The following is a 27,623-nucleotide window of genomic DNA, read 5'->3' as shown; positions in this document are numbered from 1 at the left end:
TGAGGACATTTTAAATTAGCATACTGACAGAAATGGCCAAGGAATAGTAACTTGTACATCATAACAGTATATCAATGTATGTAGGAGAGGCAACATGTAGATGAGCACACATGTGCTTATACACAGAAACACACAGCCAAACAAATTGTAAGATAATTGGAATACTTTGTGGGTTTTTCTTAAAAAATTATTTATTTATTTGAAAGCCAGAGTTACAGAGAGAGGGAAAAACAGAGAGAGATAGATCCTCTCTCTGCTGTTCCACTCCCCAAATGACTGTAACAACCAGGACCTAGCCAGGCCAAAGCCAGGATCCAGGAGCCTCCTCCAGGTCTCCCTCCAGGTCTCCCACAGGGGCCCAAGAACTTGGGTCATCCTCTGCTGCTTTCCCAGGCACACCAGCAGGAAGTTGGATTGAAAATGGAGCATTTGGGACTCAATTTATTGCCCACATGGGATGATGGTGTTGCAGCCAGCAACTTAACCCACTACACTACAATGCTTCTTTGTAGCTGGCCTATATAGGATGTATGATTAAATTCTGGGTCCAATTAGTGATAAAAACTTAAGCATTCTTCTTTTTGTAAACAAACAATCTGTCCATGCGTATGTTTCTTAGTAAAAACAAAATCCATAGTTTCTAACATGGCATGCCATTGGGAAAGGTCTGAGAAACAGGGAAATGTTTTAATGATCAAATTCCACCTTCTTTGGTCCAGCCTCTATAAAATCTTGCTGCTATATTGAGCCAAAGTACCCATCAATGTTCCTTTTATTGGACATGCTTCATATAGTGTGATGAGATTATATGCATCTGTAGAGGTTGTTAGGAAAAACTTAACATGCCACTGATGTGCAATGAAGGAAAGTTAATTGTGTAGATGCCACAAAAAACTGCCTCAATGAGTAGAATCCTCTGTCAGAAGTATTAATCTGCCTTGAATAAGAGCTACTAAACAGGCTTGTAACCAATAGCCTAAGGTAAAACCTGGTATTAATAAACCTATGGCAATGAGTCAGACCACAGCTATCTTTATTCACATAGGGATTTGTAGTCTGTAGAAAACCACTGATAAATGCTGGTCTGGAAACATAATCCTCGTTCATATTGCTCACAGAATTTAAGTCAAATACAGTTATTGAAAATGCACACATCTCTTTTCAAACTCTATCATATTATCAGTAACAAACACACTTTGCTTGGTCAGGAAAATGAATTCCTTTGGACTTTGATTCTATACAAATTTCTATCTTAATAAATAACTTTCTTTTTCTATTTGAAATGTCTGTGATAATTGAACTACCCTGGAAATGTTTAAGTAGAATGGATTTATATACAAACAATTCCATTGTAACTCAACTGCATTTGATATCAGTCATTGTTGAAGGTAGTAGTCTGGGCAATGTATGAAAATTACATGATTGAATTACATATAAAGCTAAGAGGTAAGTACTTTTAAAAGTTTTGTCTCTGGCTGGTGCCACAGCTCACTAGGCTAATCCTCCACCTGTGGCACCGGCACCCCGGGTTCTAGTCCCAGTCGGGGCGCTGGATTCTGTCCCGGTTGCTCCTCTTCCAGTCCAGCTCTCTGCTGTGGCCTGGGAAGGCAGTGGAGGATGGCCCAAGTGCCTGGGTGCCTGCACCCTCATGGGAGACCAGGAGGAATCACCTGGCTCCTGGTTTCAGATCGGCGTAGCGCGCTGGCGGTAGCGGCCATTTTGGGGGTGAACCAGCGGAAAAGGAAGACCTTTCTCATTGTCTCTCTCTCACTGTCTAACTCTGCCTGTCAAAAAAAAAAAAGTTATGTCTCTAGTTTTTACTCTGTGTGATACAATGCATATTCATATCCCCAGATATACATACATATGAAGTTTATAACTTATAAGTATAGAACTATTTATATGTACTTTCATCTGAAGAATGGTCTATAGACAGGATGACATTTCAGACACATTTCATTCCAATAAATCCATTTCCCACTCATGTTTTCTTAAGGAGCAGTAGCCTACTGTTTTGTTTTCACTTACAGAATAGTGACTAAACCTTAAGCTAAAAACAGATAGGTAGGCAAAGGGAGATACGGTAAGAATTATAGTATTTGTGAACCTGGACCAGGTTTCTCTCATGTTCCCTAAGTCATTTTGCATACAGTTAATATTGTGAATTATACATTTTTTCTATAGCAAAAGATAAAGCAGATCAACCATAAATCCCCTCTGTTTAGTTAGAAAACTTCTTTCTTTCTCTCTCTCTCTCTTTCGTTCGTTCTTTCTTTCTTTCTTTGACAGGCAGAGTTAAACAGTCAAAGAGAGAGACAGAGGGAAAGGTCTTCCTTCCGTTGGTTCACCCCCTATATGGCTGCTACAGCCAGTGCGCTACGCTGATCCAAAGCCAGGAGCCAGGTGCTTCTCCTGGTCTCCCATGTGGGTGCAGGGCCCAAGCACTTGGGCCATCCTCCACTGCCTTCCCAGGCCACAGCAGAGCGCTGGCCTGGAAGAGGAGCAACCGGGACAGAATCCAGCGCCCCAACCAGGACTAGAACCCGGTGTGCCGGCACCACAGGCGAAGGATTAGCCTAGTGAGCTGCGGCGCCGGCCATTAGAAAACTTCTTTTGTTCATTTCGTTAACCCATCTATAGAGCTTTGGAGATTCTCCTATAACAGTGCTTAGCAGAATTTTCTGGGCAATGGGTAACGTGAGTTAGTACATACTAAGTGATGCCTGTCTGTCTTCTTACCCCCATTTCCCGTAGATCATTAATTCAAGGTTCTTTTCTATTCATTCTGCTTTTACTGAGCAGCGCCTAAATTTGCTATGGGCTAGTTTAACTGATTCAGTCATTCATTTGTGTCATGCTCATTATATCTACAAGTATGTACCATAAGATAGGATTGTATACATTCATATATGTTCTTGTACCCAGATCAATTTTTTTTAGAGCCTCATTGTTAGTCTCCAGACCCTTGTCAATAGCAGACCAAGGAAAGTTAGGAAAACTTGAGTTTTCCAAGGACAACTTTCTAAGGGAATCAAAGTGACCAAAAAGCAAGTTTCCAGAAGAATTTTTTGAAATTGAATATCTTCATAATAATTGAAGCATACTTCCTCCTTGCCATAAGCCACCCCAAACAATATATTTTAAAACACTTTCATCATCTTAACAAACACAATCTTTTGTGTAAATGTTTCTCCAGCCAGTATTTTCCCATTTACACAACACTTAGGTTTCCTAGCAGTGCTAAAATAAACATTGGCTTCAGTTTAACAGGACAAATGTTTGCACTCTGGAATTGTTTGTCAATGAAATAAATAGTTTCAACCCAAAACAAAACAAACCTGAAACCCTACATTTATTAATGTGAAGGTTATATTTATGTTGGGTTTATGTTTGAATTGGCATTTTATTTTAGGCTAATTTTTATGGTCACAGGTGCTCTATTATTTGTGGGACATCTTAAAGAATCCAATCAATACAAAACAGTAATAATTTAAGAGATGTGGGATATGTTTACTGGTTTAGGGTTCCATTGCACTCTATTCTTAGTCTGAAAATTCTCCTTTGTACCTAAATGTGTGCAGCACAGAATGTCATTTCTTGTGTTTGTTCTTGTAATGCATTCTTGCACTTATGTGATGCTTCACTTAAAAATACTTCAGTTCTTTCTTTTCTCCTCCAAATCAGTAACTTTAATGCCTGCTCCAAATAAGTTAAAATAGTTTTGATAATTTTCTAGCAAATGGCAAACTTTTGCCTTTTAGCAGTTAAAAACTTTCCAGAATATTTAAAAATCATTTTGACAGTATATTACAGTGAGTGAAAGTCTTTATCTAAAGATCCCACTCAACTTTCAGTGTACTTAAAATATTACAGGCAAATTGAGGAGGTGACTTATTATAAAAGTAAGTAGACTTACATGAACAAATTTCCTGAACAAAGAGTGACTCTTTTGTGAAAGAACTGAAATGGCGTGCTTCATTTTATGTTTTATCTTACTGGCTTTTACTCAGCCACGTACATTTACAAGCCTGTGGAAATGGGTCAAAGATCACTGTGAAACTTGAGAGCAAATACGAAACTTCCAACTGAGGGAAATAGGTAGAATGTGTTTAAATAATATTTAGTTTATTGGATTGGATTGGCTTTATTACTGATTTCCAAGCAATCAAAAATGTAAATTGTCCTAGAGATTACATACCAATAGATGACAGACTGCGCAATTGATGATAAAATCTAAAAATAATCTCGGAAATAAAATTTAAATGCTTTTGGTTTAAGCATTCGTCTTCTTTTAATTGAAAGGGGGGGGGGTGGAGAGAGAGAACACTAGCAACCCACTAGTTCACTCTCTAAGTGAGCACAACAGCTGGGATTGGGGTAGGCCCGAATTGGGAGCTGGAAAATCAGTCCAGGTCTCCCCACAGCAGAAAAAAGGACCCAACCACTTAAGCTATTACCTGTTGCCTCTCTAGGTGCAGATTAGCAGGAAACTGGATTTGGGATAGGAGCCAGGACTTCGAACTCAGGAGCTCTGATGTGGGATATGGGTGTCCTAACCACTAGACCAAATGCCTGCCCTTCAACATTCTTTCAATTGAGTGGTAATTCAGGATAATGGTGGCATAGGAATGAATAGTTTTCTATTGCTTAATTGTCTTCATTCAATTTAACTTTTTTATAAAGATACTGTTATTGATAGCACATGTCTCAGTCCTCCAATGTATTTCCTACATGGAGAAGAGAATGTTAGGTTGTTAAAATCATTATGTTTGCTGTATAATAAAAACCAATTTTCTGGAGGTCTTAGATCTCTTGGAGACACATTATGCTAGGTGTTACTATACTGATGAAACTTCAAGGATATTTCTAAAAAATAATAGCTGTTTCTATCTTAACACAGCAGAGGCTTGTGGCCATTAATCTTATATGATATTCTTAAAAATTGAAATTTTAAAGATTCAGAAATATGAACAGAGAATCTTCTAAAAACAGTGGGTCCCAAGTATATATTCACAAGGAGATGCTCAAAAGCTGTGTTAGTAGAAATGTTTTTGCCTGCAAATAGCAGAAAACGATTCCACAAGTTGGCTTAAAGGGAAACAGACAGTTGCAAGGTATAGAAGATGGTAGACTTCATGGGAGGTGTAGTTGGTGATGTCCTCAGAGACCCAGGATGGCTTGTTGTCCTGTCCACCCGTTGGGATGCCCTGTGGTTGGATTTCTCCAACTATATGACCGCTGGGGCTGTGGGCTGCCTTACTCAGGCACTCGGATCTACCGGCAGAAAGTGGCTTCCTGTGCATCCCTCTTAAGAGCCAGGCTTCCCAGAGCCTCTAGCAAAACTCTTTTCATGTGGGTCAGAAGTTGATCACATTGGCAAGGAAAGATGACTGTTCTCAAATTGGACCCATCTTTAAAGCTTAAAGGACTCTCGAGAGGTTTTATTTCTTGTCTTCAGTTCCATATACTGTAATTATTCCCGTTTCACATATGAAGCAAGCAAATAATGCCCAGAGAGAGTAAATATTTTGCCTGGACTTAACACAGTTAATAAAATGTGGCACAGAATCCTGAAACCTCAGTTATCAATTAAAGATACAAAGATTACTTAGTTTTTCTCTATATTTCTAACAATCTCTGACTGCTTTCTTTAAAAAAATTCAAAATATGGTCTGGTCTGGAATCAGAGCATGAAGATTATGTATTTTCACAAAGCTATGTCAGAATGGCTTTAGAAACTTTTATCTAAATGGAGTTGTTTTTACTTTTTTTTTTTTTTTTTTTTTACTTTTTTTATTTATTTGAAAGAGTTACAGAGAAAGAAAGAGAGGGGTGGGGGAAAGATCTTCCATCCACTGGTTCACTCCTCAAATGGCCAAATGGTCACAACAGCCAGGGCTGGGCCAGATTGAAACCAGGAGCCAGGAGCCTCTTTTGGGTCTCCCACATTGGGGGCAAGGGTGCAAGCACTTGGGCTAGCTTCTGCTGCTTTCCCAGGTGCATTAGCAGGGAACTGGATAGGAAGTGGAGCAACCGTAACTCTAACTGGCACCCATATGGGATGCCAATATTGCAGGTGGCGGTTTGATACAGTACACCACCATGCTGGCCGCTATTTTTACTTTTATTCAGGCATTCATCATGGTCACTGACTTATCCATGAGGAGGTAGACTTAAGATTTCCTCAAATGAACAGTTAACAGCAGTGATGATGAATCACTATTAAAAATCAATGTTCAAAAAAGTGAAATAAATGGAAAAAGTCAATGGTCAAAGAAAAATGTGAAACATAAAATATGCACAGGCAAGATTTATTAGAGAGGGGGCAGGAGTTTGGTGCAGCTGTTAAGATACTGCAGGGAACACTACATTCCATATTGCAGTGCCAGGTTTCAGGTTCTGGCTTGGCTCCTGATACCAGCTTCCTTCTAACGTGCACTCTGGGAGGCAGCATACAATAGCACCCATGTAGGAGACCCAGATTAACTTCCTGGCTCCTGATTTTGTCCTAGCCCAGCCTTGGCTATTGTGGACATTTGAGCAGTGAACCAGTAAATGAAAGACCTCTTTTTCTCTCTGTCTGCCTTTCAAATATAAATATATTCATAAAAATATATATAAATAAAATATATATAAATATATTCATAAAAAGAAATACTGAAAAAAGGGAGATAATAAGTCATTATGTAATACTAAAAATAATACAGCTCTTTGCTTCTACATATTTTACAGAAACTCCCGTTTCTTTGAGAATCATGTAATAGATTTGTTCACTTATATACATAGAAATAACATGTCCTAGGTTTGAAATTCCTCTCCTACAAGGATCAAATTAGTATCAGGAACACATTGTGGAAAGTTCTGTCATGATGATGAGGAGTCATCTGGTGCTGTCTTTCAGAATGCAACGAATCAGTTAGTAAATCAAGTTTGGGATGGCAGTGTCGGACAAGAGGGCACTGTGACGTTAGGTTACCGTGCCAGTCCCTTGAGCCAGATTTTGCTGATAATTGTACCTGAAGGCTTCAGGCTTCTCAGAGGATCCCATTCATTAGAGTCCTGGTTTGTTCCTTTTTTTTTTTTTTTTTTTTTTTTTTCAAATGAGTCCTTGACTGAGTCCTTGTTGAAGTCCCACTGTTCACCTTTCTCACATTCATCTTTTATCATTTTAGTCTTTCTTTTAAAAATGTTCTTTGACTTTTCAGAGTAGCTTTCTGTTATGTTTAGAATGTACAGCAAAGCCCACTGCTCACTGGAGTGGCTGGGTAAAATCATGAGGAGAGCTTGCACTAATTAACATGATTTCTTTTAACATTGGCTTATGGAACAGTGATGTTGAAAGAGTAATCAAATGTGCTTTTGATATTATAGATTTCACCATGAGTGTTTTGGAGTCTTTCCTTGGGATTTTTGAAAACATTATATAAAATAAACCTGAGGCTGCCACATGGCTGTGCTCTGTCTAGGAGTCTTGATTATATTCTTGTAGTATGGTGTTTTATTGGCAGCTGTGGGACAAAGCCTACCAAGGCATTTGCTTAATTCTATGCAAGGGATCTTGCTGGGTTCTGTTGGATGAGTCTGGGACTTGTTCCTGAATCTGCATGGGTATTCTCAGGCTGTAGTGTCAAGAGTGCTAGTGACAGGCCTTGAGGCAGAGGTGTGGACACATGTAAAAAGCAAGCAGCTCAACACGAAGCATATAGGGCAACTGGGACATGCTGACATGTCCAAGGGAATCACTCATTGAAGCCATTTCCAGCTCTATTATTCTATGAGCTTATGAAGTTTCCTGACATCATAGCAGAATTTTATTTTCCAAGGGGATTTGACTGATAATGCCTAGAGCAATGAAGGCCCTAACCTGCTCAGGTTGAGTTTTGCACTTGAACATCTTAGCTAAAATTTATTGCTAGAATTCTGATTCTAGTAAAGTATTCAAGATGGTGACATTGGCTGAGAATGATCAGGTTTACATGTTCACTGAACAAGGAGAGCCATTAGTTATAAAGAGTTGATATAGGTAATAATTTCTCTTAAGTAGAGAAAGGGCATTTTAGGGCATTTTATATATTCACCTTAAGTATTTTACTCTGGTTTTAGCTTTGGAATGGTAAGTAGAAACCACTTGGCATGACGAACAATTAAAGTCATATGGTAGCAGTGGAGACCCAAAGGCTAATTTGAGATTTCCGAAGTCAGCTGAGAAGGAAGCTTTAACTGCTAATTTACATTCTGTCTAATCCCATTCATGAGTACTGCACCTGCCAAAGGTTTTGCTTGCTAATGCTCTCTTTGGAGGTAAAGATTTCAACATATGAATTTGGGGAGAAAGCAAACATTTGGTGAATATAGCATACTCTACCATGGGGATCAGTGTTTCAGAAGAGAATTTAAAGTGGGGAGAAGATTCCAAAAGTTTGGACCAATTCTTAGCACATGTGAATACTGAGAAATAGTCATTGGCTCTAGCAGGTGTCGATACGTGATGATGATCTTGTCTCCAGGTGACATAACTTTTGCCTTTTTTTTTTTTCATCTACTTTCCTTCTTTGATAAACTCAAAAGTATAAGAAGTTGAAACCTAAAATTATTATCAATTCTATGACTGCAAACTGTGCAGAATGTCTTTTTTCCACCTTGGAAGAATGATGATGTTGTATTTTAGCAGAAGCTAAATACAATTCAAGCTCCTGTGAAGTGTCTCTGGAGTGTCACATGGAGTTCCGGGTCCAGTGAAATGAGAGTATGCAGAGTTCACTAAGGTTGGAGGGAGATCTCTGCTGAGAGGGCAGAATAGTCAGAAAACATCATTGCTCCATCACTCAGCAGCTTGGTTTTTCTGGGATTCCTCTGGGGGTGTCAGACTAAACTCTGGGGAGCTCTAGCATCTTCTCTTACTGTGGTCAGCCACTCAAGGAAGCATCTTTTGGAAGGTGAATGATCCTCCTAGGAGACATGGTTTTGTAGAAATTTCATGATCTAATTATCTCTAATTACCTATCAAGGCCTTGCATTCTTATACCCTAAATTAGCTAGATATTAGAAGAACAGCTTTGAAAAAAGACCAATATGATATCATCTATATGATACATATCATCTATATGATACATACATATATATTACATATAAATGCACTTAAATATATATAGAATATGTAATATATATGTAAGTATATAATATGTTATTTAGCACTGTCTTCTTAGAAGTCTGCCTTTTGAAAATAAACAAAAAATCCAAATAAATTAAACCTTCAGTTTCCACTATAAATAGCCTCTCGTTCTGCAGTTATATTATGAAAATATGAAGTTTGTTCAATTTGTTTGAATGAAAGTAAATATAGGAAAAGATAGCTGGCTATATAAGAACTTCCTTTATCTTCCTTCTTTAATCTCATTACCAAAATACAGATGAATTGTTGAGAAAAAAAATCTACTTGATGAGAAAATGACTTTAATCAAAATTCATTTACACCAAAAGGTTACCTGGCTCATATATTCATTTATTTAACCAACATTTAGGGGGCTTTTTTTTTTTCCCTTGTGATCAAGTACTTCACTATATGATAGAAGCGAACAAAGATGAACCAGAACCAGAAACATCCCTCAAGGAATTTAAACACATGTCAGAGAGAAGAAATGTGAATACAGAACAACAATTAAAAGTAGGAAGCAAAAACAATTAAAAGTATGGGTAGAGGGCTAGGGGAGTTGGAAGAAGGAAAGATTACTTCCAGCTGAGAGAATGAGTAGATGTTTTGAGTAGATTGCAGATGAGAGCAGAAAAGGGAGAAGTTTGAAGGCTGGTGATGAGGTGGGGGATGGGGTAGAAGCAGGCAGGAAGCCCAGAGAGAGTGTGGAAGCAGTGATTGGCAGGGATTGGTTCCATCAAGCCTGAGACAAGGCTACCAGAGTGACAGGAAATGAAGTTGGGAAGGCAGGACTCTGAGGTCTGGCTAGAGACAACATTGGTTAGGGACTTTGGTAGGATGGGAAGGGGAATGACTTTTTGAGCCAGAAACTGACAGGATCTAGTTATAATTCTGAGCAATTAGTTTGTAAAGTTCAATGAAGTTGAATTTAAAAACCAAAGACTGTTTTTGTATAATCAAGATAAATGTTTCCCAAAATATGGAGAGTGTATGATTTATAATATGGTAAATTTAAGTGGTATTCAGATTTTAATAATAACAAAACTTAAGTATATAAGTATAGCTTACACATCAAACCTCTCTGTAAACTATATTTCCAAAGATAAATCTGGAAGAAAAATGAATATAGGTCTGTTAAAATAAAAATATTAGATAAATAGAATAATACAGATGGTCTTCCCATATTACCCAAATCCTTACAGTTTTGTTTGCAAAAGCATAATCTAAATGAAAGTTAATGAATTGCCACTTTAGAGTAATAGAAATGAAGATGTTAATATGAGAAATAGTCCGGAAGTAAAATCTGTAGGTTTTGGCAGTCTAGGTGTGGTGAGCAATAAAGGGGAGCTGCTGCTTAGGTTTGAGCCTGACTCTATTGAAAGAAAGGAGGGGCTGGCACTGTGGCACAGCAGGTTAAGTCACAGCATCCCATATGGGTTCCAGTTTGAGTTCTGGCTGCTCCACTTCCAGTCCAGCTCCCTACTAATGCACCTAGGAAAGCAATGGAAGATGGCCAAGTCCCTGGGCTCCTGTACCCATGTGGGAGATCCAAAAGAAGCTCCTGTCTTGACCTGGCCCAGCCCCAGTCATTGTTGCCATTTGGGGAGTAAACCAGCAGATGGAAGATATTTCTCACTCGCTCGCTCATTCTCTCTCTCTCTCTCTCTCTCTCTTTGTAACTCTGCTTTCAAATAAATAAATCTTTAAAAAAAAAAGAAATAAAGGAGGAGTATGTGGGAAAATAAGAGTGAGCACTAAGGGCTTGAAGGGCAGCTATGTGGCTCAGTAGTTAAGCTGCCACTTGGGACACTTATATCCCATATGCATCCACATCTGAAGGCCTGATTTGAATCCCAGCTCTTCTGCTTCTGATCTACCTTTCTGTTAATGGACATCCTGGGAGGCAGCAGATGATGGCTCAAGTACTTAGGCCCTTGCCCCTTGTGTAGGAGAACCAGATGGAGTTCTGGGTTCCTGGTTTGACCTGGCCCAGCCCTGGGTGTTGTAAGCATTTGGGGGAATGAACCAGAAGATGGTTCACTGTGCATTTCAAATAAAATGTGAATAAATCAATAAAGAGTTTGAGAGGCCATAAAGGTGAATTAAAAAAATTGAACTGAAATACTGAAAGACTTGGCATAGAGTGATTTAGATTTGGTCTAGAGGTAAAATCACTAAAGTTGTAAGATTGTGACTGAAGGGTATTTAGAGAAGAGAAGAGGGCCAAGGATGGAAACTTGGGAAAGTGTATGTTTAAGAATGATAACTTGGAGCTGGTGCTGTGGCATAGTGGGTAAAGCTGCCACCTGCAAGTGCCAGCATCCCATATGGGTGCCAATTTGAGTCCCAGCTGCTCCACCTCCAATCTAGCTCTCTGCTGTGGCCTGGGAAGGCAGTAGAAGATGGCCCAAGCCCTTGAGCGCCTGCACCCATGTGGGAGACCTGGAAGAAGCTCCTGGCTCCTGGTTTAGGATTAGTGCAGCTCCAGCCATTGCAGCCAGTTGGGGAGTGAACCAGCAGGTGGAAGATCTCTCTCTCTCTCTCTCTCTCCCTCTCCTCCGTCTCTTTATAACTCTGACTTTCAAATAAATAAATAAATCTTAAAAAAATATAGCTAGAGAGACTCAAGAAGATATCTTCAGGAGTTGCAGGAAAATATAGGAGTCATAGAAGATCATTCTATGCCTAAGCCACCCTCTGTGTGGCCCTGAGATTGGTCTAAAGTATTTGCTAAGTAAATATAAATGAGAAAGGATCACATAGTCAACAGACTGGTGGTTTTCAAAGAAGGTGGAGGAGCTAAGAGAAAATACCAGTGAATTTGGCCATGAGGAAGTCATTGGTGACCTCTGGGCCTGTGGTGTCTCAGTGGAGTGACAGGGGCAGAAGCCAGATTGCAAGGAGGGGTAGACAGAGTGGGGGGTCCGGAAGCAGACTGTGCTGTCAAGAACCGTGAAAGTGGAGAGGACACCAGCTTGGGGGAAGGAGGAGCAGGGTTGAGAAAGGATTTCTTTTTCTTTTCTTTTCTTTTCTTTTCTTTTCTTTTCTTTTCTTTTCTTTTCTTTTCTTTTCTTCTCTCTCTCTCTCTCTCTCTCTCTCAACAAGAGGGTATGCTCAAGCACATTTGTAAGCAAAGAGAAAGAATCTATAGCAGTGAAAGTTCAAGGGGTTGGAAGAAAAGGGTAAATTGGTTGGGAAAAAACAACCAAGAAGGGAAGTAGGGGAGAAATCAAAGGCACACGTTGGGATTTTAGTATTGGTCATGCGGAAGAAGAATTCTTTTCCTGAGAGTGGGTGAGAATAAGTACAATTAGTGAGATGAAGAGGATAGAAAGGGGAAGCTCATAGTAGAGCACGTGAATTATTTCATTTAATGATTATGTTATCTTCCAGTAGTAAAGGGTAAGGCTGAGGTTTGCTCCTTGAGAAACATGGAAAAGTTGGACATGTCCAGTGAAGGGGATCTGGCAGGAATTACTAGAGATGGATGAAAAGATTGAAAAAGAGAGGACTCATTCAACTTCTTCCACGGCTTTTGGTCATGGAAAGCTTGGCTAAGGTTTACCCATGGAAGCTGAAGTTGGCAAGTTTATGTTACTTCATAAGGTAAAGAGATTGTTATCCCTAGTGAGGATCTAAAGACCTTATTTTCTAGTTAATTTAGTTCAAGTATTTACAGAGAGTAGAGGAAGTAAAATCTCAAAAATCTCAGCAGCCCGAATCTTCTGTTTATCACAGTACTCCCTACATATTTGTTTTAACAGACTTCTTGTAGGTGGATTCTACTTATTTAACCTATGGATTCAATCAGTTGAGATGCTGAGATCTGAAAAAGTTATTGGCTATGATAATGGGGTGACTGCCTTAGGTAACACACCAAATTTGCTCCTTCATTTTTCTCCTGACATTTAAAATACTTTCTTGGTGGAATACTAAAGACTTAAAGACAAAAGACTAAGGGTACGACTTGTTTCCATGTGGGAGGTAGGAAGAACACTGCTTTTGGAGTCAGGCGGTTCTGAGCCAGATGACTCTTTGACTTGCCAGCTGTGTGACATAATCTCCCCAAGCCTCTATTTTCTCATATGCATAAAAACGTTTTTAGAAAGTTAAGCAGGGTGTTTAAAAATTACATTCACAGTAGAGTTATTATGTGGCCTACATTAACTAGAATTACTTAATACTGTGCCAAACACATAGTACTTTCTGAATAAATTGAAGCTACATTATTTTCTACTGCTATCTTTCAAATTCCATTTTTAAGGCTTTCAGAGAATATCTTCTGAATGAATTCTGCATAAATTTGACTTGTAAGGTGTATTTCCTATAAGTTCATGCTTACAAGGAAAGGGAAATGCTCATGATGTGGTTGGAAGAATGAAAGCATTTGTGCTATATTCTTTGTTTAAGTTTATTTATTTATTTATTCACTTACGAAAGAGAGAGAGAGAAACTGCTGTCTGCTGGTTTACTCTCCAAATGCTGGGAACTCAATCCAGGTCTCCCACATGAGTGGTAGAAATCCAACTACTTACGCCATGACTGCTGCCTCCCCAGGTCTGCATTAGCAGAAAGCTAGTGCCAGGAACTAGAGCTGGGAATTGAAAGCACGTACTCCAAAGTGGGAGAACACAGACATCTTAATCACCGTCTTAACCAGAAGTCTACATGCCAGCTCCAGCCCTGGGGTCTTAAACATGAAAGTTCCTCACAATTAGGCTAAATTGCTTACCATGGACAGGGGCCTATGGTTCTTAGAGCAGCACCACTCTTCCCCCCCCCCCCCACAATGAAACTTTTATTTAAGGTATATAGACTTCATGCATTTCATAATTACAACTTTAGGAATATAGTGATTCTTCACACCATACCCTCCCTCCCACCCATTCTCCCAACCCTCCTCATCCTCCTTCTCTTGTTCTCAGTCCTATTCTCCACTAAGATCCATTTTTGGCTAACTTTATACATAGAAGACCATCTATACTAAGAGTTCAACAATTTGCACAGAAAAAAAAACCCTAAAAACAAGAAAAACTCTTCCTCAATAGTAGAGACAGTCATTGCATCTTGAAATTAATTTCACTTTTTTTTTAGAAAATTAATTAACTTTAAAGGAGCACCCGAGAATGAAACATCTTTTGGGAGCACTTAAACATAGTTACAGTACAACTCTTTGAGGATAGAGGTCCTGCATGGGGAGTTAGTGCACAGTGACTCTTGTTAATTTAACAATTAACACTCTTATGTATGATGTCAGCAATGACCCGAGGCTCTTGACATGAGCTGTGTTGCCTATGGAAGCCTTTTGAATCCATCAACTCTGTCAGTATTTAGACAAGGCCATAAGCAAAATGGGAGTCTCTCCTCCCTTCAGAGAAAAGTACCCCCTTTGATGACCACATCTTTCTGCTGGGATCTCACCTACTGAGATCCTTCATTTAGGATATTTTTTGCTCCAGTGTCTTGACTTTCCATGCCCGAAATGCTCATTGACTTTTCAGCCAGACCAGAATGCCTTAAGGGCTGTTTCTGAGGTCAGAGTGCTACTTAAAGTGATCATCATTCTGTTAGTCTGCTATGTGGACTGCTTCCCATGTTGGAGCATTCACTCCTTTTAAATTCTATCTATTATTATTACCAGACCCCTAATCCTATCCATATGATCACTTTAACACTTAAGATTGTATTTTTACCAGCTTAAGGGAATTTGGAGTCCCATAGCAAGTTTTTAAACTGTACCCTTAGAAGTAAGTCTATAGGAGTATATGCAGAATTATACAGCTTTATAGTTACAAGTTACATCGCTTCTCGGCCTTTTGGCTAAGATCAAGTGTAGTATAGTTACAAGTTACATACACTTCATAAATACAATTTCAGGAACATGGTGATTCTTCCCACTTTGCCTACCCTCCCACCCATACTCCTCCTCCTTCTTATTCCCACCCTTATTTTTTTAACTGAAATCTATTTTAAATCGACTTTCTACACATATATTTAACTCCATGCTAATAAAATAGTTCAACAAATACTATTAAAAAAAAAACTGTTCCTCAAACAGTCAAGACGAAGTCTGTTCAAGTCATTGCTACTCAAAGTGTCAATTTCACTTCTACAGATTGCCTTTTAGGTACTCTATTAGTTATCACAGGTCAGGGAGAACATGTGGTATTTGTCTTCTCATTGGGATTAGCTTATTTCACTAAGTATGATATTTTCCATATTCATCCATTTTGTTGTAAATGACTGTCTTTTTTTCTGCTGTGTAGTATTCTGTAGTGTACATATACCACAATTTCTTTGTCCAGTCTTCAGTTTATGGGCATCTGGTTTGATTCCATGTCTTAGCTATTGTGAATTGAGCTGCAATAAACAAGGGAATGCAGATAACTCTTTCATATGCTGATTTCATTTTCCTTGGGTAAATTCCCAGGAGTGGGATGGCTGGGTCACATGGTAGGTCTACATTCAGATTTCTGATGTATCTCCATACTGTCTTCCACACCACTCTTATAATACTATTTTCTACATACCCTTTATTTTGCTGGGTTCAGTACTAAGTTTCTTCCTGCAAGCTGACAAGCTGTCACTATGACATTTTCCCTCTGTTAGAAGAAACCACTGATAGCTAAGAGTCAGCACTCGTTAACTACAAGTGAATTAAATCAGGTATATTGGCCTCTGACAAGGTTGTCAGGGTGAACATGTCTGTTTGGTTCATCTCTGTATGACCAGTGCCTGAAACTGATCCTGGCACATAGTAGACACTTTATGTATGAAATAAATGGATCAGTGAGATCCATGTGAACAAGATGAGAAGTCATTGGCTGGTGAAAGTTTGGTTAGGTTGCTCCGTAAGGAAAGATAGTGCAAATTGATTGCAGGCACCCAAGCTTCCTGACTTTGTCTTCACCCTGGTTATTTTAAAAGTAATAAAGTAATTGAGGACATTAATGACTCTGTGTGATTTATGCTGAATGAAGTGAGAGCTACAATGTTAAATAACAGGAACAGATTCTAAGGAAATCCTAAGAAAGAATATAGCAGAGTGGAAAAAATAGGCCATATATGAAAAGTTCATAGAAATGTGGAATGAAAGGATATGTTTATTTTGGTGTAAAACTGTGGAAACCCATGTATACAAAGGGCCTTCAAAAAGTCCATAGAAAATGTGTACTGTGAAAAAAAAGTATGGATTTCAAAATTTTTTGTACTCAAAACTTTTCAAAAAAATTTTTTATTCATTTTAGAGGCAGAGAGAAAGAAGGAAGACTGATCTCCCATTAACTCTTTCATTCCCCAAATGTCTACAAAATAGCTGGGGTTGGCCAAGCTTAAGGAAGGAGCCAGGAACTCAATTCAGGTCTCCCTCCTGGGTGACAGGGACACGAGTACTTGAGCCATTATTACCTGCTGCCTCCAGGGGTGAATATTATCAGGAAAAAGGATCAGAGGCAGAGATGGGACTGAAACCAGGCACTCTGATATGAAATGTGGGCATCCCAAGTAGCACTTAACCTGCTGTACCGCACTGTGTACACCAAATTTTTTACTTCCGTTTGTTATAAACTTTTTGGAGTGTTGTCATATAATTTGCTAAGATTTGAGCCTTGATTCAGCTATGAGGAATTAACTTAACCTTCCAGATTTAGGTATATTAGTAAAGTTTGGAGGAATCCTGATCTCACAAGGTTCCTGTGTGGATGAATTGTGCAGGTGCAATGTGGAAGCTCATAGAACACTGCACTTCACACAGAGTAGGAATCACTTGGCTTGTTTCCTACTGCCAAAAGAGTTTCAGATTTGGTTGAAACAATGGGCAAACCCATAATATGAAATTGTAAATAAGGTAAATATAAATAATATTTAAGTAGCAAAATGTCGTCACACAAATATAAGTCAGTATGTATGTAACAGAAGAAATTTTAGCTAACAGTAAGCAATGTAAGATGTACAGGAGAGGGGCCAGCACTGTGGCATAGTGGGTAAAGCTGCCACCTGAAGTGCCAGCATCCCATATGGGCGCCGGTTCAAGTCTCGGCTGTTCCACTTCCCATATACCTCCTGGCTGCTCTACTTCCAAGCCAGCTCTCTGCAATGGCCTGGGAAAGAAGTAGAAGATGGCACAAGTCCTTAGGCCCCTGTACCCGCATTGGAGATCCAGAAGAAGCTCCAGGCTCCCAGCTTCAGATTGGCCCAGCTCTGTTCATTGTGGCCATTTGGGGAGTGATCCAGTGGATAGAAGACCTCTCTCTCTCTCTCTCTCTCTCTCTCTCTCTTTCTCTCTCTCTCTCTCTGCCCCTGCCTCTCTGTAACTCAGCCTTTCAAAAATAAATAAATCTTTAAAACAAAAAAACAAGCGAAAGATTTGCAGGAGAAAAAGACTTTGTCCAGAATGATACCAACAGAGCAGTCCACATAGACCATACTGGCATTGGACTGTGGTAGCTGTTATGGGCTATATCTTTTTGAGACGACATTGACAGTTAGCATCCCGATGTGAGGAAAATGGCCAGTGAGGTTATTTGCTTTGCCTCAGAGGCCTGTAGTATAAGGGACAGCATGAAGGAACTGTGGATGCCTGAATTGGAGAGGAGACCTTTAAGGGGACAATATCGCTGCCTTGTAAGTGTGTGAAGGATTGTCATGTGGAGGAAGGTAATCAGGCTTGCTCTGTGACATGTCAGAGGACAGGACGAGGATCAGTGAAGGTGGGAGGTAACAGGTTTCAGCTTGACCTCAGTCAGCACTCTCTAAGCTCCAATTATCTGCATGTGGAATGAGCTTCTTGCAGATGTGGGCTGCTCCGTATTCCTCAGTATGCTTAGGTTGGGAACATTTGTATTTTGGCACATGTTGTTAGAGAGGACTCAAGAATTGGCTGAGATACTGAACTGCCTGTCACCTGTGGGCCTTTCCAATAATGTGACCCTGGGATATCCTTTGCCTTTTCCTAACTCAAAGTTAGCAAAAATACTCTTTCTGCCCCTAAAAAGGTAGAATGCAGTTCAGTTTAAGGGTAGACGGTAAATATTAACTCAGAAGGATAAAGAGCTTTTCAGCCCAGTGTATTTGTTTATTTGTTTTATGCTGTTCTATAAGAGCCATTCGCTGAATTTCACTCTTAGCCTTAATCAGATTCTCTGATTAAGAATCGCTCAAGCACTCCACAGAGTAAGCTGTCTTTCACTTCACATCTGGCAATTTTTGTAAAGAGAGCAACATGCTGAAGGCATATCTCAAAATAGAACCTACATTTCCTGACTTCTGAGTCCCTGAGCTATCTCTATACAATGCTTCCTACCCTGAATTTTCAGAGGCTCTTTATTTCAACCTTCCAGCCCTCGTGGGCTTCCCTTTCAGTTGTTCACAACTCTATTTAACTGTCCAATTTTGGAAAGGTTAGAGGACTTTACAAGGAAAACCTCTGAGAGTAAACCCTAAAAGGGGGCCGGAATGAAAGTTATCATGTATAGAATTGTTCCATTTCTGGGTTAAAAAGTAGTGAATCTTATTTTTAGCTGGGAAGACAATAGGATGAAATCATTGTGTTTAAGTCCTGGTCATTAATCATAAGAGCAGTCAGTCCTGGGTTTCCAAGACTGCATGGAGGTTACAGGAAAGGCAGGTTGTCTGCAGAGGTCCCATTCCTTTCTCCATTTGCTTCATGCCTCTAATGTACTGATCCCCATTTGTGGGGCACAACACTTGACCTGCTAATCAGAGTGGAAAACAAGGTCTGCTTCTTGGAGGAAATTGTGGTGAAGTTTTGCATGTTCTCCACAACTCCCTGATTTTACTCTAAAGAAACATATAATGAGGCTGAGAATCCATTATTGCTAGATGATATACAATAGTAGAAATTTCAAGTAGTGTTCCTATTCAAATCTGCTGCTACAAAATTATTTTAAATTCTTAGTTATCCTAACTCAGGGAAAATAGTGCTATCAGAGGTAGTTCTAGAAATTGTCACCAAGAGCCATTGGTTCCCTGAGGCTGTTGATTACTCTGCGTGTTCTTCCAGTGGGGACACCCAGAGCTGTTGAAAAGAACTGAGATGCTTGTCGACAGAATGGAAAGCTGGCCTTCATCAAAACAATTTTAGTCTGTGAGACTAATGACCTTTTGTTGCTGTTTGTTTTAGTTTGGAACTAAATGAGAAAATTGTTTTAGATAACTGTAGAGGGGTCTTCCTTTCCCCGGTATTTTATTGGGAAAAGCCATGTAGCATAACTGTTATGTGTGTGTGCATGTGTGTGTATCAGAGTAGAAGTTGTTAACTAGCCTAGAAGTCTAGGTTCAGGATGGATGATGAAAAATAATAACAAAACATCATGTCTTAGGAGAAAACGCCCACTGTTTGCTCATGTACCACAGTAATAATAGTTCCATATAATAAAACACAACACTTCTAAGTGCTGCTTGGCTCTAGCTTCTTTTTTTTTTTTTTTTTTTTTTTTTTAAGAAAAATAGTTGTAAACTGAGCTAGCTGATGAACAGTCTCCAGAGACAGGATAGGATCACCCTTGTTTCCTGTTCAGCCTTGCCAAAGGGGAAAAAAAACCTAATGAAAGAAAAGAACATAATGGCTTTGCAATCCAGGTAAAAGCTTTAAGAGAGTTCAAAGATCAATTAATTTTAAAATCTTGATCACTGAATCACTTGATCACCAAATTTCTTTTCTGTTCTGAAGAATAAAATTCTGGCTTGAAAGATGTAGAAATTTGCAAATAAAAACACAAATAAAAACAAGAGATGTCCAATCAGGAATATAAAAAGCTCTACTGAGGAAGAAAAAGTTAGGTGGTTTTTATCTACGTAAGACACTTTAGTTGTCCATTTGAAGTGCATGCCCCCTTTTTTTTAAAAATGTGAAACAATTTAGCCTTCCCTGGTTAAGTGTCTATGGGTGAGAATGTATGAAAATGTTTACCATGTTTGAGTAAAAATATCAAATCGGCTTTACAACAAACCACCAGGTAATTTACAGACCTCTGCTGTATTGACCATTTCCCTTATATTCCATATCACGGTAGAGAACAGAGACGTTCATTGCATCATTGTGAGGCAATGAAATTTCTGTAAGTCGTGATCTGCTGGCATGTAATAACTCGATCTGCTCCATGCAGACAAAATATATTAAAAGTATGGACGAGTGAAGTTGGTGCCCCAGGGAAAAGGCGAGATAATGCATTGAAATTGTTCAGAGGTAGTTAGATGCCTAATGGTCTAATATGTGAGCTATGTGAGGTCTGAGGTCTGGTTCTCATAAATTCTGGCTAGACTGATCCTGTAATTTCAAGCAAAGGATAAAAGCGTTAGCCAGAATCATCAGTGTTCAAGGTCCATGGTGCTGGGTATTATTCATGTAAAGATTTTAAAAGAAAAAAACACTCTAACAGGGATGCCATGGAGTATAATTTGAGGTTTTGTGTATTTGTGAGTTTGTGTTTGAGAATGTGTGCACACCTATTTGCACAGCATAAACCATTTAATGAAATACATTAACTTGGAATTTATATAAACGTTCACATCTTTTCCTTGATGGGATAGGATTTTTGATATAATATAATAATGTGCTGCATGAAAAACCATGTAGGATCTAATTATGTCAACTTCAAACTGACATATCTGTGCTTAAATTGGAGTAAAAAACATGTTTGTAATAAAAATTTACCATTACGAATGGAATAATTTAAAACCAATTTGGACGGATTCTGGAGTGATTAGAGGAAAAAGTTCCCAAGACATTTGGTAGCCTTATAAATGATTTCACAAAATATGCTAAGACTATTGGACCAATTATATTGCCTGAATACTCGATTCTCAGATTTTAAAAGAAAATTCTCTAAGAACTGGGCTTTTGAAATTCGGTAGCTGGTAGGTATGAAAACCTTTGATAATGTCGTCCTCCTTTCTGTAATTTATTTCAACACGGGGGTAGAAGTTTTGAAGTTTTCATTTACAGTTTCTTTTCTTTTTTTAATTAGCTCACTTAGGTTGGAGCCTACAGTATATTTATACATTCTTTCCTGCCAGAATCATTGACAGTATTTTTAAATGCTTTTTCTTTCTGCCTAGGTTATATCAAGTACCACTCTTCTTAAGTTCTCAAAACTATACCACCCATACTCACATCATGAATAGAGATGTGCATACTTTTTTCTTTTGTAAAACAAAGTATTCAGTCTAAAATTACTTTGGCTTTATTTACTGTGACCCTGAAAATGATCTCAACTTCACACCTTAACAGAGGTAGCTGGTGTGCCTGTGTATTTGATCCTGTCATTCTAAAATTTTGTTCATAAAAATGTCTGTGTTTATGTCTGTGTAATCTCACTCCATTAGTACCATAGTTTAAGGCATTCCAGCATTCTATAAGAACCTGAATAGCAAATACCCTTTGGGCTGAAACACATTTGATCCAGTGTTCTGAACTTACCTAAAGACGTAAGTAGATTCATTACCAATTGATAATAAGAGTTTGGCTTTTGCAGTTGCTAAGAATCCTTAATCACAACCTGGTCTATTAGATACTGTAGCACACATATACAACTATTATCTTTTAGTACTTACACTATATCTGTACTTTCCATTAAGTTTCTAGGAAGAGACATTTGTTCTTTATAAATGATGAAGCCAGTCTCAAAGATGAGTTTTAAAATAATTTTTTTAAACTTTTATTTAATAAATATTAATTTCCAAAGTACAGCTTTTGGATTACAGTGGCTCCCCCCCCCATAACCTCCCTCCCACCCACAACCCTCCCATCTCCCGCTCCCTCTCCATCCCATTCACATCAAGATTCATTTTCAATTATCTTTATATACAGAAGATCAATTTAGTATGTACTAAGTAAAGATTTCAACAGTTTGCACCCACACAGAAACACAAAGTGTAAAGTACTATTTGAGTACTAGTTATACCATTAATTCACATAGTACAGCACATTAAGGACAGAGATCCCTCATGGGGAGTAAATGCACAGTGACTCCTGTTGTTGATTTAACAATTGACACTCTTGTTTATGGCGTCGGTAATCACCCGAGGCTCTTGTCATGAGTTGCCACGGCTATGGAAGCCTTTTGAAGGCATTCAGATCTGGCTAAAATAATTCTTAAAACCATCAGATTGCAAAATCTCGCATTTTTCCTACTTACATATACCTTTTGTTTATTTTAAGATTTATTTATTTATTTGAAAGGCGGAGTTACAGAGAGGCAGAGGGAGAGAGAGGTCTTCTACCTTCTGGTTCTCTCCCCAAATGACCGCAACTGCTGGAGCTGGGCCAATCCAAAACCAGGAGCCTGGAGTTTCTTCCCAGTCTCCCTTGCTGATCAGAGGCCCAAGGACTTGGACCATCTTTCACTGCTTTCCCAGCCCATAGCAGAGAGCTGGATCACAAGTAGAGCAGCCAGGACTCAAAAAGGCCCCCATATGGGATGCTGGCAATGCAAGCAGTGGCTTTACCCACTGTCACAGCACTAGTCCCTATATGTATCTTTTTTAAAAAAATAAATACATGCTTCTATTTTACTTGTTCTTCACCTTGACAAAGTATACTGAGAAACCCCTCTATCACTAGAACAAAAAAAGTGTGGGATGGGGGACAGAATTATAAGGAATCACACTGCTGTTTATTCTGACATTTTGATGCCTCAGGTGACTCTGCACAACTTGGTCAATACTTCAATATTTTTTTGAAGTATATGGATCAATTATTTATTTATTTTAAAAATTTTACCTATTTATTTTACTTGAAAGCAGAGAGAAAGAGAGAGATTGATTGTTTGATTCTATCTGCTGGTTTACTCCCAAATAGCTGCAGCATCTGGGACAGGGCCAATGAAAGTGAGGAAATGGGAATTCTATTTATTTCTCCCACATGAGTGGCAGGGACCCAAGTACTTGAACCATTACCTCCTGCCTTCCAGGTTCATTTTAGCAGGAAACAAACTGACACAGAATTCAAAAGCAGGCTCTCTGATATGGAATGCAGTACCACAGGCAGCCACCCTTGGTTAAAGAGAGATCGATCTTCATTCATTGGCTTATTCCCGAAATGAGTGCAACAGCTTGGGTTGGGCCAGGCCAAAGCCAGGAGCCAGGAGCTTCTTCCATGTCTCCCACATGGGGACAGGGGCTCAAGCACTTGGCACATCCTCTACTGCTTTCCCAGGTGCATTAATAGGGTGCTGGATCAGAAATGGAACAGCCGGAACAGGAACTGGTGCCTGCATGGTATACAGGTGGCAGCTTAATCAGCTAAGCCACAATGCATGTCCCACCCCTGGGTTATTGAAATTCTAGGAGCTTACTTTTGCCTCACTTAAATAATTATAATATAAGAAAAGATTCTAGACTTGAACTGTTCCTTGGGGTTTTCTCCATTCATTTGGAAGAAAATCCTAGCAACAATTTACCTACTTGTGGTCTTGAATAATTGCCAAATCAGTCTTTTTTTTTTCATAACTCCTATTATATTGTTGCTAGTTTATGAGGATATGATGACTGTATAACAGTCCTTAGCTACAGATAATTTGAAAGAATTAGTGGTAGAATTGGGTTATTTAACTTTTCATTATACTTTGTGTCCATTAGGGACACTCATAGTTTTAGCAGGAAGGGTAGTCACTAGAAATTTGAAATTAGTTTACATTTTCTATCCAAAGTTAGGTAATATGAATACATTTTGATTATTTGGATTATAAACATCTCAAGGCAAAATTCAAACTCCATGCTAGAAAACCCAGGTAGATTCCTCTCATCATTGCCCTCTATTCCCCCTCTTCTTCTTGTCCAAATCTTTTCCAGATTTTTTGCAAAATGAAATTACCTAATTTCACCAGTATTTTTTTCTGAAAAAACACTAGAGGGAATCTAGAGACCCAGTTTCAAAACCTGATCTCTTAAGGCAAGACATTTTTGTGCATGAAATAGCAAGCTGATTTCAATGGGTCTTGAGATTCGTCTGAAGCAAACATCTCTTGAATGTAACTATGCATCCGCATATTGATGATGCCATTTATGGTAAATAACAAGTGCCAAGGAGTTCTCAAAGTATGTTATTCCAAACCACTGAGAAACATCAAATATAGTAAGTTTTTAAAAATTAACTTTGGTTGAGGTCTTTTAGAATACACTCTATACTTACAATTGTAGTATTTCTTTTAAAGATTTATATCACCAAGCAAAACTGTAGAAGGAATTTATTCAGGACATTTTAATATCCATTGAGACACTGTTTCAAAATGTACATCTGCTTGTTTAATTGTAAGATTTCTGAATGTGTAACTCTTGCTGTTATTAAATTTAGTTGTTAAAGATTTTAGACTAAGAGCCAATGCTGAATAATTAATTTGAACATTATGAACTTTTCAAGTTCTAAGTATAGAGGAAGAAATACTGAGCTAATTTGGCTAATTAATCTAGTTGATTGTAGTATATTTATATGAGCAGAGGTATTCTGGTAGACCAAAAAGTTTGAGTCTCTAGAAAAACAGCAAATGAAGCAAATTAGTAATTCAGTGACTAAACAAGTTATTTGACTGAAAACTGATACTTTAATATGTACTTTTAATCATTTTATAAAGAATATAGTAGCATAACTTCATGAATTTGGGCTTTGTACTTGTGTTTTCTTTTTCTTTTTTTTTTTTAATAGTAATTTTCATCAGAGGTAGGCAGATGGGCAGAGAGACATCTTTCATTTACTGGTTCATTTCCCAAATGCCTGAAAGAGCAAGGACTGGACTTGGCCAAAGGCAGGAGCCAGGAACTCCATCCAGGTCTTGCACGTGGGTTAGAGGGGCCAAAGCACTTGGGCCATCATCGCTGCCTTCCAGTCCCAATACCAGGAAGGTAGATTGGAAGCAGAGTGGCTGGGACTCAAACCAGCCACTCCTTTGTGGTATGCAGGCATCCTGTCAGTGGCTTAACATGCTATACCACAGTGCCCACCCTAGCATTATATTTTAAGCACTCAAAGTATTCTAGACTATAGCATAAGTAATTCTTTAAAAATTATTTTGCTGTGAAATATTACATTGCAAAAGCATGCTAAGATGGAAGCATTTTATATTTATTTTTTCCTGGACCTGTTACTGCACTAAACTATCAGCCTTATATAGTGAGTGTACATTATGAAGATGCATGAGAGAGATAAACCCTCTTGTTGACTTAAATGTCCCGCTTGTAGAAATGTAGGTGAGGACAGAATTAATGAAAATGAGATCCTTTTTCTTTGTGCCAGAAATCACATTTAATGGGTCTAACTTTAGATATAGTCACTGATTCTTTTCTGTGATAAAAGAACAAGATGTGGAATGTGTGCAAACAGAACTTCTAAAGGTATATGTTAAATCAAAGAGCGTTCCTTTGAGTTTGTGTAAAAAAAAAAAAGAAAAATCTCATTGATTTTGTGGTAGAATTAAGGGAAAAATATCACTCTATGGATTGCTTGATGTGAGGGAATACTATAGCATTTTGCTTTAGTCTGATACTTAGTAGACAAGTCCCTTGAGTAGGAAGCATGGCTAATTCTGCTCCTTTAAAGTGCCTAATGTGGTGTTGACATACTCAAATGTTAAATAATATATTTTAACATGAAGGGAAAGCTCAAAGCTTTCATGAGGTAAGGCTAAAAAGTAGTTATACATGCCCTTGATTCACAGAAAATAAAGAGGCAAAGAACTCACATTCATTTATTCATTCCAGGATAAATCCTTACAGTCTTGTGTTTGGCACATATTGGATTTACATTTTCTAGATTTCCAGAGCCTCAAATCCTTCCTCGAAGAAAAAAAACTTATCTAATAGCCCTCAATATCAGGATTTTTCTTTTCTGAGAAACAAACCTCCTTCTCTGGTCCTCAAACTTTAAAGTACTGTACTAAAGTTTAAAGTATTTTCTTACTTTAAAAATCTGAAATATACTTAAAAACATCAATTTGTACATTTTAAATGAATATACTGTATGGTATGTGAATAATACCATCATAAAGCTGTGAAAAAAAAAAGAGCCATAAACTTGTCAGTTAAGCTGGACATGGTTAGTGTCTTTCATCTTTCTCTTTTGACTAGTTCCTTTGATAGGTAAAAATTCAAACCAAAATAAGGATTAAAATAAAATATTACCAGAAATGCCAAAAAGAATAGCTTAAAGTGATTTAGGTGAATAAGAGATTATGTTTACATCTCAGGCATTCAAAATTGGCTTTTGTTTTAAGTTTTTGATTAACATGTTACTTGTACATTTCTTTGGAGTACCTGCAATCTTTCAATACAATACAATATGAACTGGTCAAATTAGGCAATTAACATTTTCATTTCCTTATATTTTCTTTATGCGTGGAGCCTACCAGCTCTTCTCTTCCAGTTCTTTTCACAGGAAATAATACATTGTTGTGAACTATAGTTGCAACACAAAGCTGTGGAACGCTGGAATCTATTCTTCAATCTGTGTTTTGATTACTGTCAACCAATAAATTTAGAATAGTGAGGCCAGAAAGGGTAAGGGAGGGGCATAAAAGGAGTTTGCCATTTATTTTAATTTTTATTTATTTTATTTGAGAGAGATACATATACACATGGAGACAGACAGAAATGTACCATCCATTGGTTTACTTTCCAAATGCCTGTGTGACTGGGCCAGGCTGAAGCCAGGAGCCAGGAACTCAATCATGATCTCCTATGTGCATGGCAGGGACCCAACTACTTGAGCCATTAACTAATGCTTTCCAGCATACACATTTGCAAGGAGCTGGAATTGGGCGCTAAGCTAGGATCTGAATCCAGCACTTCAATATAGAATGTGGACATTCCAAGTAGCATCTTAACTATATGGTGACTCTGTTAATTATTTTAATAGAAACTAATACATAATTTGTACATTGGCTTTATTGGCTGATTCAGTATTAGACAAAGTGAATTTCTGCTATGGATTTCATAAAGTTTAGATTCATTTATTCACTTAACCAACAAGTATAAATCAAACTGTATTTCTTTGGAAGTATGCAAGAAAATGGGAACTCTACCTAAAGATAAGGATACAGTATATTGCCTAGGAGGGATACAAATAAGTAAGTCAATATATCACTATACTGCACTTATACCAAAAACAGTTGCCATAAAGTACTCAGTAAATGCGTGGTCATCACCAAATGACTGTTGACTAACCAGCAGTTTGTGAAATATTATACGTAGTCCTTCAAATATGAGTTGGGTTAACGGAAGTGCAGAACCGTCAGTAGAGTTGTAATAGTAGCTAAAATTGTATGGTCATGCCAATAGTGATGCTTATTTTATTTAGGAGATCTCAAGGAAGAATTCTGATAGCTTGGGAAAGGTAAAGAAACCTCAGATGGAAACTTTGTCTGAGACCTGCATGATTTTGCAGAAGGAATTGACCATGCATGGTTAGATAGCCACATGGGTATGTGAGGGAATTGAAACTGAAAGAACAAGTCCTAAAGGT

General features: G+C 38.3%; 1 protein-coding gene and 1 pseudogene across 12 annotated transcripts in view; both read left to right on the top strand.

Moving 5' to 3' along the window:
* Positions 1–27,623, top strand: part of MEIS2 (Meis homeobox 2) — a 238,093-nt gene that overhangs the window by 94,381 nt on the left and 116,089 nt on the right. The gene's annotated exons all lie outside the window — the stretch shown is intronic.
* Positions 14,952–15,045, top strand: LOC127484084 (U2 spliceosomal RNA; annotated as a pseudogene).

Source organism: Oryctolagus cuniculus, chromosome 12 (assembly GCF_964237555.1).
Source record: "Oryctolagus cuniculus chromosome 12, mOryCun1.1, whole genome shotgun sequence".
Classification (NCBI taxonomy): domain Eukaryota; kingdom Metazoa; phylum Chordata; class Mammalia; order Lagomorpha; family Leporidae; genus Oryctolagus; species Oryctolagus cuniculus.
The sequence above is the reverse complement of the archived record's forward strand: the minus strand, read 5'-3'. Positions and strand labels throughout refer to the sequence as shown.